The sequence below is a fragment of the Urocitellus parryii genome, chromosome 1 (assembly GCF_045843805.1).
Source record: "Urocitellus parryii isolate mUroPar1 chromosome 1, mUroPar1.hap1, whole genome shotgun sequence".
In the NCBI taxonomy this organism is placed as follows: Eukaryota; Metazoa; Chordata; class Mammalia; order Rodentia; family Sciuridae; genus Urocitellus; species Urocitellus parryii.
In genome coordinates this window covers 272,668,073-272,686,064 of record NC_135531.1, presented here as the reverse complement: position 1 = coordinate 272,686,064, position 17,992 = coordinate 272,668,073, and the positions used below count along the sequence as shown (strand labels likewise).

Here is a 17,992-nt window from a genome sequence, read left to right as displayed (position 1 = left end):
TACATGCAGAAAACTGCACCTACCTGAAGCAAATTACATAGAAATTCAAGGAAATTACAATTTTATATTCCTCAAACATCTTCCAGCTACCTCAGTTCAGAGAATACATTATGAGTTATACTAATACACATCTGCAGTTACAACTTGCCATCCAACATCAGATGACCCTCCTTCCACCGCTTGGCAATAATTCACAAACTGCAATTCTTTTGATAACCACTTCTAAAAGCAACATTCAAGACATTTTGAAGTTGAACTGCCATACTTACTATAGTACTTATGTATTTCTTAACCATTTAACATGCATAAAACTGTGCTATCATGTAATTAGGTTCTCACCTTTTTGTTTGTTTGTTTTTTTCAATATGCCACTGGCAAAGTTTTTGAGTGCTGTACTCCTGACAACATCTGTTCAGAAACTCTAGGGGTTTTATTACCATATTTTGCCTAATATGATAATTTTCAGGAATATAAACGTCGTATTCAAGAAGAGCTAACTGTACAGTAAGCACAAGTTAGTGGGAGGGGAAGTCCAACACCTAGAACTGTGGGCTGTTAGCCATTATTATCCCACTTCTACTCCACATCCCATTCTTACATGCCATCTTGTTCTGTAACCAAACTCACCAAAGGTAAAGATTCTCATCACCCAAGTATGCTCTTAGCTTTCTTGGACAAATTAGAGTAAGAGGGAATAAATTTCTCAACTGTCAAACACACCCCTACTTTCTCCTTTATGACTTCTCTATCAAAAGTTGTTTTACCTTCCATCATATACACTTTTAAAACAAGACTCATTTAATTTTGACATTTGTTTACTGGACTGTACATTCTAAATGTGCCAACATTTCATTTCTGATTATAGTTATTCAAGGACACAGACAATATTTGTGTTTAGCCAGATGGTTTTAGTAAGAGAAATAAGTATAATACTCGGTTCAAGGATATAACCCTAACCACCAATTTCAACAAAGAAATAATAGAAGAATAAAAATAAGGACCTCAGATCAGATGCTCTGACAACACATGCAGCTCAATGAACAAACTGCATTTACATTCATTGTGCATGTTTCACTTCCAAACAGCATACAAGGTCAAACTACTGTCAGTTACAATAAGCTTCTAAACTTCTGGTCAATTACCTGGTTAATAACAAAAGACAGGGCTATGACATTATTACAGTTATAATTAATTTACAGAGCTCTCAGCCTCCTGTTAATCAAATACATCTTTAAAAGCATTTAATTATTTTTCGCCTAGAAAACAACATTTAGTTTGTTAAATGAAAAGCACTCTTGCTGAATTCAGCATGAAAGCTGTCAGCCTGCTCTAAGACATAAAGGACAAAAGGCTTCACAGTGCACGCTGCTGTACTATAGGAGCTACTGCCACATTCACAACAAACAGAGGTATAAGATGATGGGTAATACAACACATTCTAACAGTTTCTGAACATAAAGAAGTTGTCAGGGAACTGGGGGTAAATAGATAGGCTCTGGGAAAAGAAATGTCCCAATGCCTTTTGTCAAAATTATATACAAGGCTATGATATTAATGTATGCAGTATTGGACAGTATAATTAAGGGCATTGCCCTTGTTAAAGCTCAAAACAAACTAGCCATGTGACCTTAGGACAGTTAACTGCAGTGTCTACCCTATAAGAAGAGAAAAGAAGGGTCATTTGGTATTAAATGAAATTTCATAAATATAACCATAAATTGGACAATGATAGTGTTTTATGCATTTAAACAAATAAAACTGAAGATAAAAAGTTTTAAAGTTTTGAAGCATTTTTTACAAGAGTACAAATTATTTTCTAAGACTTTCTATAATCTTATATTTTTAAACTTGAGTGATTCAGTTATACATTTACATTTAAAACCATAAAATAGAGTACGTGCAAGAAACATGAAAGAAAAAGGTTTTAATTAAAATAAATTTTATAATAAAATCTCAAATAAGAGTTTCTATCAAGATTATCTGATGATTTGAGAATTTAATGAGCCTCTATTGTTTTGAGATTTTAAAAAAATCTCAATATGTCAGCTGGCATAAATTTTTACTTTCCCTCCTTTTAAGTGTTATAGTCTTAACAGAAATTATTAGACTACATTTACACATAAAAAGTGACTGAAAAAATGAAACTACTAGATTTGGTATATAATTCTGAATTTTGCTCCACAGCTAGGTGAATTAGTGCCAAGTCCAATTCTGACCCATCACCACTTATGATTTCCAGTATCAATCATAAGCCAGTTCCTTCTCTTTTAGACCACAAGTTTTAGTGTAATGAGAGCTCATTAAAGTTCTCCCAACTGACAGCCCTTCAGACCAAGGTTTTTAAACTAGGAGTCACATGGGGAGCCACAATGCCAGTATCCCATGATCACTCTCTTCAAGAAGATTTAAGGAATTCTATTTTCATGTTTGCTCCACATAATATTTCTTTGTCTACCTAAAGTCCATGAAAAGTGATAGACACTGACGACACCACCACCACCACCACCACCATCCCTCATTTAATCCCTGTGTAAGAACTGGTTTTGAATTATTTATGAGACTGAAATCTTCTCTGCACAAGAACTAGTCAAGAAGTGGGGAGAGCATGTCAGACTTCAAAGACGTGTTATGTTCCCCAAACACATAGGACATCCACAAATCACGTGGTGATAGGGGACAGGTTAGGAATTTTTGCCTGCCTAGCATCAATACCCTATTCTTCCAGTAACAGGAATCCATTCCCCACCTCTATTAAATATGGTCTTGAAGGAGAAGAGGGGACTGTCAATAAAAGGTGACCTTTCCTATATTGATTCAAAGGTGACAATGAATAAACAACTCTCTGGAATTAGAACTAGTACAGAGAAACTAGGACCAACAATTTTGGAGCTGATACTCAGAACATTAACTTGAAGAGCCTTCCAGACCTACACAATCTACTCAAACCTTGAGAGGTCACCTAGCTGCTTATGTTTACCAAACAGGTAGAGTCTGGATTTTCTGTTGATTCTCTGAGCTGATCCACACAACTCCAATAATTTGTTGTTGTGACTAAACTATTTAGTAACTCAGTTAACCTGGTTTCTACTGTTTATAAATGAAGAACCCCACCCAGAATAATGACATTTGCAAAGGGCTGATAAACAGATCCTAGTTTAAGCACCACCAACTCCCATTTCTACTGAGTACAACATTAAAGCCCATAGAAAAACCAAAATGCAGAAGTTATACAGGCTGTATCTCACATACTATTCCTAAAGAAAGCAATAATACACTAATGATGTGAGCATGAGAGCAATTTCTGCACAAATTAGACAAAGTCCTCTCAAATAGGTGGTGTGTAAACCTGGACACTGGATGAGGAATGATGCCTCAAAAGGAAAACCAGACAATCTAAAATTTGTCTTCTATTTATACAAAGTTGATATTTTTAAAGAATACTTTTAATTATTGAATTGATTTTCCCAATACTGGATCTCCTGCCTTTGTTCATCATTCAAAAGAAGTCTAGTATATACATTTAATAAAATGTTATCACTCAATAAAAGGTTCTGCCTAGAACTTCAGACCAATCAAATCATACAGATCCATCAGCCCCTACTCCCCCCACAAAAAAACTGAACACAAAGCTTCTTCAATCTTTTCAATATCATGACCTTCAGGAAGAAACATGAAAGGGTACAACATGGTTTTCTACAAAGAGATTTACTCCTTCACTTTTTTACTATCATACAATTCTTTAACAAATACATATCATCACATTTCTCCAAACATGAACCCAGAAAAGAAAACCAATAAATGTAAAACTATAGCAATAAGCACACGATTTTGTATCTCTCCATCTACATCCCTTCATTTAACAACTATTTGAACATCTGCCTATAGAGACAAGGGCTGTTCTTTTAGGAAACCACAGAGAGAGAAGCAAAGATACAAACAGCAACATTATCAAATGATGAAGAACTAAATTAAGAGCATGATCTCCAGGACATATAAAGAATTCAAAAAACTTAATACCAAAAAAATAAATAACCCAATCAATAAATGAGCTAAGGAACTGAACAGACACTTCACAGAAGATATATAACGGATCAACAAACATGAAAAATGTTCATCATCTCTAGCAATTAGAGAAATGCAAATCAAAATTATCCTAAGATTTCATCTCACTCCAGTCAGAATGGCAATTATCAAGAATACAAGCAATCATAAGTGTTGGTGAGGATGTGTGGGAAAAGGTACACTCATACATTGCAAATTGGTACAACCACTATGGAAGCAGTATGGAGATATCTTAGAAAACTTGAAATGGAACCACCATTTGATCCAACTATCACTCCTTGATTTATATCCAAAGGACTTAAAATCAGCATAGTACACTGACACAGCCACATCAATGTTTATAGCAGCTCAATTCACAATAGCTAAACTATGGAACCAACCTAGATGTCCTTCAACAGATGAATGAATAAAGAAAATGTGGTACATATACATAATGAAATATTACTCAGCCTTAAAGAAGAAGGAAATTATGGCATTTGCAGTTAAATGAATGGAACTAGAGAATATCACCCTAACTGAAATAAGCCAATCCCAAAAAACCAAACGCTGAATGTTTTCTCTGATAAGCAGATTCTGATCCATAGTGGGGCAGGGACAGAAAAGAATGAAGGAACTGTGGTTTATGTAGCGGGGAGGGAGAAATGGGGTGGGATTGTGAGGATGGGAAAGGCAGCAGAATGAGACAGATATATTACCCTATACACATGTATGATTACACTACTAGAGTGACTCTGCACTATGTACAGCCAGAGGAATGAGAAATTGTGCTCCATTTGTGTACAATATGTCAAAATGCATCCTACTGATATGTATAACTAATTAGAACAAATAAAAAATGGCAACAACAAAAAAACTTTATGTAAACCAGGTATGGGGGCACATTCCTGTAATCCCAGTGGTTAAGGAGGCTGAGGCAGGAGGACTGCAAGTTCAAGGCCAGCCACAGCAGCACCTGAGCAAGGCCCTAAACAACTTAGCAAGACCCTGTCTCAAAAAAAAAAAAAAAAAAAAAAATTACAAGAGCTGGAGATATTGTTCAGTGGTAAAGTGCCCCTGGGTTCAGTTCCCAGTACTAAAAATAACAATACCCCCTTCCCCCAAAAAAGTATGTAAAGGAGCATGGAGTGTTCAGAAAACAATAAAAATAAGTTTCAAAAGTTTTATATATGACATAAGGAAGAGAGAAAAGGAAATACTAGATATTATCATATGGGCAATGAGGAAGAGGATGAAATGACTCTTGAAAACCCATCACGAAAAACAGTAATGAAAATGAAAATTTTCATTTTATGAAAATGAAAGAATTTCTTTTTCAGTTATTATGTGGCACATAGTAATTTTGAAAACTAAAAGGTTCCCTATTAACACAAAATTAACATTCCTCGAAAGAAAAAAATATCCTTTAATATACTGGTACGAAGGAAGAGTAATATGGGCAAGATGCACAACATTTCTAAATTTGTTCAAATTTAGAATCACAACTGATTCATTATAACAAATAACATTATAATAATTGCTGGTACTAGTAACATTAAAAGGGTGACAAAATTTCTTTCATTGTTGCCTATGAGACTTTTTCTCCCAAGGGAAAAAACCCAAATTATACATAGCTGCCAAAACACACACTCCTATTTATTATTTATATAAACTTGAAGGCACTGTATTATGTATATAAATTTCATTCATTACTATCCTGATGCTGTGGCTTTGGATTAAAAATGCATAAGCAAGTTAGCACAATGAAGAAATAGCTGTTGGTGTAATGACAACATTCCTGGAACTAAAACCACAAGAACTAGGGTCAAATACACATACTGTCACTTACTAGTAGGTGGCCATGGGCAAATCATGTAATCAATCGTTCTGAGCTTCTGTTTTTCTATCCCGATGAGAAAAATTCCACTTACTTCCTAGAGTCATTGTGAAGAATAAATGAAATAGCGTATTACATGAAAGTACACTACTAAATTTTGTGTTTCATCTTCCTTTCCTCTCCATAAAGTAATGAGCCTTTCCCCCAGTGGAACTAGACTTTATTGCTTTGTAATTATGATGTGCATGTAACAATGTCCAAGAAACTAGATGGTAAATAACACCAACACGCAAACCTGAATGCATACACTGTTAGCTGGCTATCATCTAGATCCCAAAGGACTCTTGCACACTATCTATTGCATCCCAGAAATAGGATACATATTCTTTTCTGAATACAGCCAAAATTATCCATCATGATGCTACACAGAGCAGCTGGCTGATTGAAAGTGACTCCCCCTCCCCCATACTCCAGCTGTCACCAGGAAACCCTCCCCAACCTGTGAAAAAAGACAATGTACTATTACTATTACCACTATTAATAACAATCTAACACTTAGCATCTGAAATTATTTTTCTTATGAAAGCTCATTATTAACTATAAAAAAAACTTGATCATATAAATGCAGGACAGCTGCCTTTACAACAAAATATGGTAGATAGTAAACACAAATAATACTGTATATTTTCCTTGACTCCCCCCTTTTCCCTGAGTCATTTGTAATGCTAAACGGCAGTTGCTTAAAATACTAAATAGCTTTTAATAGTGATACAGCTGTCACAACTTGAGATTCTTTTTTTAAAAAAAATCTTGATTTCTCAAAAATATGCACAGAATCCCATGGTTGTAAAATATGGGTCAAATCAAAAGCTACATTGGGGGGGAAAAAAACTACTCACAATGCTGAAGGAGAAGCTATACATAAGCTGACACTGCTGAAAACTGGGAACTGTCATCAATGCAAGTTTGTGAATCCCATTCACAGAATTCTTAATGTCATTAATTTTTAGGTATAGATCATGTCCTGAGATTTTTATATCCCTCCAGTAGTTTCCTTCCTAGTTCTTGAGAATACTAGCTTCCCTGGATATTCCTCTAAAGGTGGGTACCCAGAATCAAGAGCTCTTTACCTCACTGATCTCAAAGCCTCTAATTTTCTAAACTTTTCAGGTCAGACATTGTTCTCTGTTTAGAGGACATAACTACAGCATTAAAGGAGATAAATCTTTTTAAGTAAGTCTATTTTAATGTTTTTGAAAATAATTTTTACATATACACGCACATACTTTTCCTGTAAATATATTATTTTGTTTTGTACTTAACCCCTCCTCCATATTACAATGATATAAATTATTTATTTTTACATTTGTTCCCCATCTCCATGTTACAATACACTATCAAGTAAATTAAATTACAAGCTAGATTCATTCTCAAGTATTTTCCATGCCAATATATACCTAACAATATATAGAAATATAAAACGTGTTTTTTATTACTTCTTAAAAAAAATATGACCAATGTGATTCTGCAACCTGTACACTCAAAAAAATGAGAAATTATACCCCATCTGATTCAAATGTATAATGTGTCAAGATCATTGTACTGTCATGTGTAACTAATTAAAACAAATTAAAAAATTATGATTTTTTTTTAAATAATTAAAGCTATTGAAATTCATCAAAAAATTGGAACAAACTGTTTCAGTTGCTATTCCTAAGCATTCCATATTGAAAAATATTAATTCTTTCAGGACTAATAACATTTCCTTATGTTTTGGTGTATTTTTTCAATGAGGTGTCATCTTCTATAACAGATATATTCCCCTACTATACTTGACTATTACCACTGAAATCAGCGATAGAAGAATCACTAAAGATACTAAAATATTAACCATGCATTGACCTTCAGTATACACCAAAACAATTTCTAGAAGTGGCTGTTATGATAAAAATGAAGATTTTTTTCAACCTCAATTAGAGTTTTAACTTCCTCCAAGTGTTTCTTTTTCATGATTATATGAAGGTTTTGACTCTACTTCAGCATCTTATTACTTAAAAAGTAGTGCACTTAGGTTAAAAAAATACTTCATATATAAGAATATTAAAAAATGAATGGACCAAGGTTAGATTTGAGGCAATAAATACCTTTTTTTCGTCTGTCCAAAAGGAAACACTCCTGAGCTGTATATTACTAACATATGGTAAACATGTTTTACATATTATTTCATTTAATTCAATGAACTGAATAGGCACCCTATGACTTCTATGTTATAGAATAAAAAAGTAATGCTGGAATGATGTCAATTTGTCTTAATAAATACAATCAGTACATAGTAGGGGCAGGATTCAAAGCCCGGTTTGTGTGACCCCAAACCAAAGCAGGGTTTGTGTGACCCCAAACCACTGCTACACATTTGCCTCTCTCATATGGAGAATAAGAAATTATCTGGGGCCTTTGAAAAACAAATGTTTCATGATGGGGTAGTATCAATTTGTCAAGGGGAGGGTCAACAAAATTAAGAATCTGATATCCAAAGTGACATGTTTATCTGAAAACTCTCACCCACAATACACAGTGTTCTCTAATCAAAGCATTGTATTGCATAGGCCATGGTTTGACACTGACCTGTCTCAACACTGCAATGAGCTAAGGCTTTAGGGCAGTAGCTTCAGATACCAAATATTTCTTTTTCTCACCCTACAATGGCGACTTGAAAAAGGAAAAGAATAGGTATAAGAAAACACTGCATCTGACAGCAGGATGAAGGTACATCTAGCTTAACTCCTGTGATCCTTCCACAAAATGGAAGTATGGAAAGTAGATATAAGGCCTATTTGCTACAGGGGAGCTGTATGACATACAGGAACAAAAGACAAGGACAGATTTTCATTAGTCTTGGTTTTTTGTTTTGTTTTGTTTTATACTAATCACTACTCTATAATGCTTTTCAACTCTAAAGAAAGTATTTACCTCTAGTCTCTTCCAAGTTTTGGATCAAAAGAACATAACTAACTGCAACTAAGTCCACGAAACCAGAAATACCAAAACATTAAAACACATCGCAACATAATTACTGATTCTACAACAATACTACAACCTTAATAGCGTTAGTATTAGAACTGCTCTTTTAACAGAATACCCTGCATCCAACAATCTTGACTACTTACAATTTAACAGAATAAATACCCTCTAAGCCCTGCTTACACTCCTCTAATGCACAATTCTTATTTAACCCAACAAAGAATCCTTCCAACACAATTCTCATACTAATTTCAGGTAGTCCTAACGTAATAACAATATCTCACCTTTGGTGAGAATTTTATGAATTGGTGATAAATGCATTTGTTCGTTTTCACATGGCCCATGAAGTAACATTTAAGTGACTTGTCCAAGATTCTATATCTAGGTTACACTTGAACTTAATTCAAATCCCCCTGTGACTCCACAATGGGCATTATCACTAATGTCAGTCATTCTGAAACCTTAGCGCCAGATGCACTGGGAATCAAATGGAAGGCTTGCTAAAATAATCTCTAATTTGGGATAAGACGCCAAAATTTGCATTTCCAACAAGTTCCCAGGTGATGCTGATGGAACAACATAGGAACCAATGCATCCCTATAATTTGAAAGATCACTTGTTTTCCCAAGTCCAGACCAGCAGCAAGTCAGAAGCCTTTAATGTTTTATTAGAAAAGCGGAAGGGGGCGGGGAGACACACAAGAGCTTTCAAAGCTTTTTTAAATGCAATTTCAAAGAGAAAAAAAAAAATTAGTGCCATTGAACTACGGCAAGAGACCTACGCAGCTCAACAACGGAATCATAACTATGCGACAATTCACTTTGATAAAAGGTAAGTTTTCAAGAGTTTATGCTCAGTTTGGAAAAAACATAAGCATGTGATGATCCACTTTTGGAAAAAGTATCCAAAGGTTTTTTAAGGTCTGAGCAGAAGAGGGTTAAAGGTGGATTTCCCTTCTCCTAAGTTAAATATCACATCTGAAGTTAGGATTTGATTTGCCACAACTTGTTTAGAGGTACGGGTTACTGCCCTGTGCTGACGCAACGTGGCCGTAATCGTCCTATTTTCAAAAAGAATCTTGCAGAACTCCGTTAGACCCAACCCCATCCTGAGCGTCTCGGAACTTCGTCCCGGGTGAGGTCGGCCTCTAGCACAGAGAGGGCAACGACCAGGAGACCCAGGGTACAGTCGCGGAAAGAGAATCCGACCCGCCCTCAGACCTGGGGAAGAGCGCGCAGGAGCCAGAGGCGGCGCCTCCAACCCTGCCCCGCGCCAGCCCCCTCCCCCGGGGAGGCGCCGACCGCCGCCCCACAACCCCCGCCCAGCCGCCAGCCCCCGCGGCCCAGGGAAAACAGGAGAGAAGCAGCGCAGAACCAGCTACGCGAGAGGGGCCAAACAGACGTGGAAACTCACGCTCTATGGCCCGCCTGCGTCCACACGTCTTCGCACGCACGTGCGTCATCACGCACGGACGCCAATCCCAGACGCTCCTTCTTCTCCGGCTATAGTGGGAGCCTCAGCAGCCTCGCGACGGGGCCCGGGTTAGGGAAGAGAGCCGTAAAGCGCGCAGGCAGGCCGCGGCGCATGCCCAGTTGTGCGTGTCTGGCCGGTGGTCCCCAGGTGCTGGAGGCCGCGGGGTCGCCGCGGGGAAGGACCGCCGCAGAGCGCAGTAGGCTGAGCTTGTTCTTTCTACTCATCCGCAGGATCCGTGAGAAACTTGCGGAATAACACTCCTTATTGTCGTAAATAGCTAACAGCAGTCTGCCACGCGCAAAGCAAAGGAGCGGTTGCTTTCGAGGGACTCGTGGGGAGAAGGGCGAGTTACTGGCGCCCTGGCTCCTTCGGGGCCGAGAAACTGCCTGCTAGGGTCCGGTGGTGCTGTAGGCCCCTGAGCAGCTGCTGGAAGGCCGCTACTGCCTTCGAATGGTTGGTGGGACAGGCAAATTCCTACTTCCAAAAGTTCTCCCCAGACGGCGTGAGAGCTGCTTATCTCAGCATTAGAAAGTAGGCCAGAGGAACAAAGTCGGGGTGTACATTGCACTCCCTAAAACTTAGCTCGGAGGCTGCACTGCCGAGTCTGTTTGCCTTAATAAGGACTTCAGGTGTTAGGTATTTGAGGTCCACGTGTCATTTGTTCACTTGTTGGAATCAGACTAAGTTAAATGTTATAATGCTGTATTTATTTCATAGGAGAAAACTATCTTTTGGCATAAGATCTTCTAAAACTAGGGGAAAGATGCACTTTTTTCCAACAAAGCAACCGAAAACAGGTGGTTTTATGCTGCTTTTTAGTTATTGGCGGTTGTAGCAGCTGTGTTTTGCCTATTAAAACAAAAATTGCCTAAATCAGAAGTTTATTTTCTGTCATTGGTAATTGCCAGAATTCTTTAAAGAAAAATTTATTTTAGAGTTAAAATTGAAGTGAAAATATGGCTCCTTTACAGGAAATACATATGTGTATCTGAGACTTTAATATGACAAGATTTTCAGTGAATTGCATACTTGAGCTTTATAAATTATTTATTTAAAAACACTATGTTGATTAGAAAGTTCCTGACAGAAACTGAATTCCCAGGAAGAGTCAAATGGAAGAGGAAAACAGTAAATTGCCTACAGAAATATTTCTCTAGAGGAAAATAAATGTAATTTCTCAAAAAGAAGGGGTTCCCACTTATCCTTCTGATCCATGACCATATGCATTCATTCAATTAATACTAATCTAATTTTTTATTTTTATTACCCACTACTCCTTTCTATAATTGCATGATTTTTCTTGTCTTTATCATAATACATCAAATACAAGAGAAATCAAGAGGTCTCAGACCATTAACCTTGTAAAAATGCAGTTGTAGGGATTAAGGATGTACTTAGGTAATTATATTTCGGTTTCAAATATTATCAGTGAAAGAAATAGGGCTGGAGTTATAGTTCAGCAATAGAGCATTTGCCTCTCACCTGGGAGGCACTGGGTTCCTTTCTCAGTACTGCATATAAGTAAGTAAATAAAATAAAGGTCCATCAAATATTATCAGTGAAAAATTTCATAGACATTTAAGGGAATAGAAAAAAGAATCTTCTTAAACTCTCTTTTATTCTATATGATTTGTTGAGCACACTAAAATTGTTTTTTAAGTTTCTAATTTGGTATATTGTATCATTCTCAAGTCCCAATTAAACTGGCATGCGCCACCTGGATAATAACTACATATCTTAAACATTAACATGGGGCAGTCAGTAGAATCACTGAACAAGTATTAAAAATACTAAAGAATCAATAACAAAAGTCCTTTAACATAAAAGGCATGTAATTGTTATATCACCTTACAAATAATAATTCTTAAAGCCTCAAAAGTATTTATTTTTATCATGAGAAAAGATAGCACTATGCTTATTGCATATAATGTGTTTGGTTTTTACTTATCAGTTGGATTGCTAGTGTTTTTCAAGGCTTAGTAGTTTTCTGTTTGGTTAATCCTACCATTATTGGGAGTAAGATATTGAATTGAAATATTAAACTTTTTTTTTTTTTTAACTAGGGATTTAACCCGGGGGTGCTTAACCACTGAACCACATCTCTAGCCCTTTTTGTATTTTATTTTGAGATAGGGTCTTGCTAAGTTGCCTAGAGCTTCACTAAGTTGTTGAGGCTGGCTTTGAACTTGCAATCCTCCTCCTTCAGTCTCATGAGATAACATGTGTGCACCACCATGCCTAGCTGAAATAATATCAAACTATTATTATTTAGTTCATTCAATTCTATCGTTAAAAAAAAAAAAAAAAATCAGTGCTGTGATGGAAGCCAGGGCCTCATGCATCCCAGTGCCCTATCACTGAGCTATACTCCTAGCCCCTTGATTCATTTTCTGGGATTGCTGTAAAAAGAAAAGTACCACAAACTAGGTGGCTTAAAACAATAGATGCTTGCTCAGAGTTCTAGAGACCTGAAGTCCAAGATCAAAGTATTGACAGGATCATGCTTTCTCTAAAACCTATGCACAATTCAACTCATAGTAGACCTATGTAAAAGTAAAAAAATTAATACTTCAAAATCCTCCCACAAAAGAAAACTCAGGCCCCAATAGATTTAATGGTGAATTTAATCAAAATTTAAGAAATTATGCAATCATATACAAACTCTGAAAACAGAACTGTTCTCATTTTATGAGGCTGCTATTACCCTGATACCAAAGCAACAAAAAGTCATTACAAAAAAAAGTTACAGATCAGTATTCCTCATGGACATACAAAAATTCCCAGCAAGGTATTAATAAATCCAGCATTATATATGAAGGATTGATTATGCACTATGACTGTAAGGTTGGTTTTTACATCAAAATATCAATTTTAAACACCATACTAACAGACTAAAAGTACACACAATTTGTTGGTTCATATGGACTGTCATAACAAAAATACCATAAATTGTGTGGCTTATTAAAAAATTTGCTTCTCACACTTTTGGAGGCACCATCAAGTCACCAGCAAATTTAGTATTTGGTGAGGGCTTACTTCCTCATAGGTAGCACCTTCTTGCTATGTTCTTACATCATGAAAAGGGGGCATTAGCTCTCTGTGGTCTCTTCAGTAAGGATAATAATCTCACTTATCATGGCCTAATCACCTGTCAAAGGCTCCACCCCTGAATACTATCACCTTGGGGGTTGAGATTTCAACATGAATTTTAAGGGGACACATTCAGATCATAGCATCATCTCTGTATGAGTAGAAAGACATTATTTTAATCCAACTCACATTTATAATAAAAACTCAAAAAAAAGTAGGAATGGAACTTCTTCCTCCTAAAAAAGGGCATCATCCTTCTAGAGCCAACATTATACTTAAGGGTAAAACACTGAGTGCATCCTCACCAAGATCTGAAACAAGAAAGAAGCACTCCCTACTTTTTTTTTTTTTTGTATGTTTTTTAGTTGTAGATGGATACAATATCTTTATTTTATTTATTTATTTTTATGTGGTGCTGAGGATCGAACCCGGTGCCTCACACATGTGAGGCAAGTGCTCTATTGAGGTACAACCCCAGCCCTGCTCTCCCTACTTCTATTCAACATTGTACTGGAGGTTTCAGCCAGTGCCTTAAGAGAAACAACTAAAAGGCATCTGATTGTAAAGAAGTAAAACTGTCTATTCACAGATGACTTGATCCTGTATGTAGAAATTATTAAGAAAAGCATGCGTGTACATGTTTGTGCGCACACATATGCACACAAACTATGAAAATAAGTGACTTTGACATAGTCTTAGAATATAAAAAATAAATGTATTTCTGTATGCTACAAATTGGCATTCCTGGTTTAAGGAAAATAAAATCAAGCAAACAGTTTCATTCCAGCAAGCATCAAAAGAATAAAAATCTAACCAAGTGGTACAGTCCTGTAATCTCAATGACTTCAGAGCCTGAGACAGAACAATTACAAATCTGAGTGAGTCCATGTCTCAAAATATAAAAAGGACTGGGGATGTATCTCAGTTTGAAAATGCCCTGGGTTCAATCCCCAGTTCCAGGGGAAAAAAAAGAAATATTTAGAAACATTAGAAATAAATGTAATAAAAGAAATGCAAGATTTGTTCAATGAAAACTACTTAAGATGGGTAAGAGAAATTTATAATCATGGTCTGGAAAGCTAAAGAATATATTAAAGTACAATTCTTAAATGACTTATAGATTCATTCCACAGTCCCTTTCAATTTCAGTGAACTTCTGCATTTGTTGTGGTACATTTTGATAAGCTGGTCCATATGTAGAATAAAAGATCTGGAATAATCAAAACAAATTGGCAAAGAACAAAATTTGACAGGTTAGATTGCCTCATTTCAGTTGACAAATTGGACTTTCTCCTAATTAAAAAATAATAATAATGGTACATGGAAGATGTCATTAAGAAAATGAAAACTGAACTACAGTTTGGAAGAAAATATTTGTAAAGTTTATATAACCGTTAAAAGGTTTGCATCTGGAATCTTAAAGTGCTCTTACCATTGAAGAAGAGGAAGTTGAGCCAAGTGTGGTGGTGCACGCCTGTAATCCCAGTGGCTTGGGAAACTGCAGCAAGAGGATCATAAGTTCAAAGCCAGGGTCATCAATTTAGCAAGGCCCTAAGCAACTTGACAAAACCCTGTCTGAAAATAAAAAACAAAAATAAGCATAAGAAGGAGAGGGATAAGGAGGCACTGATTTAATTAAAAACTGGACAAAAAGGCTAGGAATTGTATCTCAGAATTAGAGTACCTGTCTATCATGCTACAGGCTCTAGGATGGATCCTCTGTACTTAAAAAAAAAAAAAAAAAAATGGGCAAAAGTTTTGAAGAATACTTTACTGGATAAGATCTATGAATAAGCACATAAAAATAGTCTCAACATCATTAGTCCATTAATCATTAGAAAAATGAAAATTCAAACCACAGTGAGATACCATCCTGTACCCCTTGATGTAACTATACTAAAAAAGACAAGTTGGGACAAGAATGTAGAGAAACCAGAATGCTTGTACATTGCTGGTTGGGATGTAAAATGGTATGGCCACTTTGGATAACAAGCAGTCTCTTAGAAAATTAAACAGACACTTACTGTACAACCCAACAATTCCACTCTTAGAAACAAATTCACCCAGGAGAAATGAGACATGTCCACAAGAGACTTGCATGTGAATTTAATAGCAGTATTGCTCACAATAGTCCCAAATTATAAACAATGTAAGAACCATCAACTCTTAGTAGATAAAGAAATGAAAGAACAAACTCCTGATTTATTCTGCAACATGGATGAATATCAAAAATATTACAGTAGCCCCCTTTATTCTAGGGGTCTTTGTTCTAAAATCCATATCTACTACTGAAGTCTATATATACCATTTTTAAACCTATGATAAAGTATAAGTTATAAATTAGGTACAGTAAGAAATTAACAATATAAAACAACAGTTATAACAATATTCTATAATAAATGTTATAGTATCTCTCAAAATATCAGTGGGATTAGACCTACTGAGATGAATGGAGGAGCATTCCAGGACAAAAAATAGTGAAGAGAGCAGAATATTTTGAAGAACCATTAGGGTGACTTATATTTTATGTAGCATTTAAGCATAATATTATGTTATATATTATTTACATAGTATTATGTTGAATCATAGTGAGAATTGAAAAGGGTATGCCATCATGTCCAGTATTCTTCATTTATGAGCATTACAGTGTGGATAATGGACTGAATGGAATGGAGAATTTACTTGGCAGAATAAGTGGCAAGTTTATCTATACACTATGGATATAAAATTACAAGTAGACAGACATTGCATGTCTGTAATTCCAGGAGTTCAGGGGGGCTAAGGCAGGAGGATCATGAGTTCAAAGCCAACCTCAGCAACTTGATGAGGCCCTAAGTAATTTATTGAGACCTTATCTCAAAAAGTAAAAAGGGCCTGGGATGTGGCTCAGTGATTAAGTGCCCCTGGGTTCAATCTCTGGAACCTCTCCCCCCGCCAAAAAAAAGTAGAATATTAAAACCTACTTGGAAAAAAATAGATAACAAAAAAAATCTATTAACATGTTTCAGAAATTCTTATAATGTGTGGTTTTTCACTGGTTTAAAAGAAGAATGTAGAATTAAGACTTTATCATGATTGAGTTCATTCTGAGCCAATGAGAAAAAGTCCTGTCAGTAATAAGGTATTACCATAACTACAAATAGAGCAATGCTTTTGCAAGAAAACCTGCCATGCTTAATTATCCTGACATGATTATGGACATTATTATAATTGCATATCAATTTTCACTAATCAACTCTCAATTAATCTAATGGAGCTGAGAAGAGCTGTTATAACAATAAAATAATTATGTTACTCTGCAGGTATTTTAATATAATTTAATGCTTAAACTCCTGCCCCTACATCAACCATTCCCTGATTTCCAATCATACCATAAATAGAGTGTTTTATTTCCTATATTGGGTCATTAAACCAATAAAACTTCATTCTTTCTTCGTGCATTGTTTAAAGTTTGTCCTAAGGAGATAGAAGATGAATGAGCCTTCTTCTCTGCCCTGGTTCCATCAGATCTGTTTGGGATATAGGAATCAGTTAGTCAAAGGCTCTCTCTTGGAGCTTCAGTTCAGGAGAACCTGGAGGGGTTTGTGGTCGTAAGTCATCTGGACACCAGAAATGGCAGTGCCTCATAAGAGAGGGAGAGTTCCTGCTCCACAGATTAGCTAGGGAAAGGACAGCCTTGGCTTGAACAACTCAAAAGATACCCTGTGCTTTAGCATAACCCTTGATTCTCTTGTCTTGCTAAGTCTGAGTCTTCAGACTTGGATTTTATTTTCCTTCAATTCATTATTTTAGTTGATTTTAAAATTATTACTTCACTCCTTTAACACCCTGTAAGATATCACTATTACCACCAGCATGATCTCTACTATCTAATTGTAATAATCCACTTAGAGCATTTATCCGAATTTGGAACACAATCAACTCTCAGTACAATTGTTATTTTAACTATTATTAGCTACCATCTGTTGACTGTCTACTACATGCCAGGCACTTTAGTCTTCATTTTACAAAAAAGGAGACAGAGGGTCAGAAAGTTAATTTTCCAAAACTTATATAGCTAGTGGGTAGAAGGATGAATAGTTTAAGTACATTATTCCTACTTCTGAATATTAATTGTCAGGTAGGGTGTCGTGGATATATCATTATCCATGGAAGAGCTGATTTTGTTTTTACCCGTGCATGGTGACATAAGGTTTTTATTGTTTTTTATTCATTATCTACACTCTAAAAATGAAAGTAATTATTTACTATCCACTTCAGAATTATTTTGAATGATATGTTTATTTCAGTTGTTTACATTTTTTCACTTTAGGAAGTGTTTTTTCTATTGAATGTGTTGGAAAAATCTTCCTTAATTTTGTTTTAACTCACTATGATCATTATCTAAAAATTAAATTGGGTTTACAGATATAGAATAACAGTAGGGTAATAGTAGAATATTCTTTTGAGAGTTCCAGTTTCTTTCAAATAATACATCCTAAATAAGCAGCTTATTTTAATAATCATTCCTTTAAAAATATTTTTCACATATGT

At 35.8% G+C, this 17,992-nt stretch overlaps 1 protein-coding gene across 3 annotated transcripts in view; it reads right to left on the bottom strand.

Annotated features, from left to right (window-relative positions):
* Positions 1–10,389, bottom strand: part of Rhbdd1 (rhomboid domain containing 1) — a 127,326-nt gene extending 116,937 nt beyond the window's left edge. For 2 of the 3 annotated variants that reach the window (XR_013342132.1, XM_026409548.2), the window contains exon 1: positions 10,310–10,389. The gene's annotated coding sequence lies outside the window, so the exon portion shown is untranslated. Of the gene's footprint in view, positions 1–5,887; positions 5,973–10,309 lie in introns of all 3 variants that reach the window. The other variant, XM_026409547.2, reaches the window with a different exon arrangement.
* Positions 10,390–17,992: the final 7,603 nt, after the last annotated feature.